Genomic DNA, 1055 nt, shown 5'->3' on the forward strand with positions numbered 1-1055 from the left:
TGGATAAACTTACGTTGGTCACACGCCACGCTCTCCTTCAAGACGCCCACTAGGCTCGCCAGGCACGCGGGGTCGCGGGTACTCTGTAACAGACAGAACCGTAGAGAACACAGTGACGGTCCTCCCGTCGGTTATGTAAAGGTTGGCAAGTATTGAAACAATGATATGCAGCACCGCGTGGTCGCACTCACGTCAATCAGAGTCACCAGGTCCGCGATCAGGGAAGGTCGGCGGGTGCGCATGAGCGACAGGGTCCTCTCCCTGCACGCCTTGTCTGCAGGGGCAGTAATACAAAGGAGAGCCGCGGTCAGTTGGCAGTTTTGGGAGATACTCCTCTGCGACTGAAAATTCCAATGCGGCGGGGAGTATAGATCCTCCCAGCGCCATTCCGTCTGGCCCGGCGCCAAACCGGCCAGGAAGCTCGTCTGTCATCGCCGGGCGAAGTTCAACACCGCCCCATGTTTGTTCTCTCCCGCCCTCGTCAGCGACGCCTCTGTGACACGTCAGCGAATCGTCACAGTGACAATAAACAGCGCCGCATCGATGAGGCGTTCACGTTACAAAACTACTACGAAAGTTTGCTGGCGGCGGGGTTAAAGACGAAGAATATTGGAAAAGGTTTGCGAACGCGATAGACTATTACTCAAACGCTGACAGCCCCACAGGCGTCGGTTACCGCGCACCGCCGCCCGTGAGTAATGGTCTCCGGGGGATCGATCACGTGACCGGGATGATTAGCCAATCCGGATGCGGCAACTAGACTAGATCGAGGGTGTGGAGGAAGGGAGGGAAGAAGGGGGGTGAAATAAGGAAAGATGGCAACGATTGGAATGGAGTTTGAAAAGATAGGTAGGGGTTGCAAACGAAGAGAGTGAGAGGAGGAGTGGATTATGGGGACTGGGGTCGGCGAAGGGGCTGGGTGGCGAGGGCAGGTGGAAGAGAGATGACTCCATAGTGTGGCGTGCCGCAGGGGTGCAGCGAGCAGGGTGTGGCGTGCAAGGTGCTGTCCCACCCCAACCTCCCCGCCCGCCCCGGCAGAGCCGGTGGGAACGACG

At 58.1% G+C, this 1055-nt stretch overlaps 2 protein-coding genes across 5 annotated transcripts in view; one reads left to right on the forward strand and one right to left on the reverse strand.

Moving 5' to 3' along the window:
- Positions 1 to 1055, reverse strand: part of LOC113203630 (cytosolic carboxypeptidase 1-like) — a 53304-nt gene that overhangs the window by 33882 nt on the left and 18367 nt on the right. The gene's annotated exons all lie outside the window — the stretch shown is intronic.
- Positions 1 to 1055, forward strand: part of LOC113203632 (melanoma-associated antigen E1) — a 27970-nt gene that overhangs the window by 23493 nt on the left and 3422 nt on the right. The gene's annotated exons all lie outside the window — the stretch shown is intronic.

This window comes from Frankliniella occidentalis, unplaced genomic scaffold, assembly GCF_000697945.3.
Source record: "Frankliniella occidentalis isolate FOCC.00 unplaced genomic scaffold, Focc_3.1 Scaffold4, whole genome shotgun sequence".
NCBI lineage: Eukaryota > Metazoa > Arthropoda > Insecta > Thysanoptera > Thripidae > Frankliniella > Frankliniella occidentalis.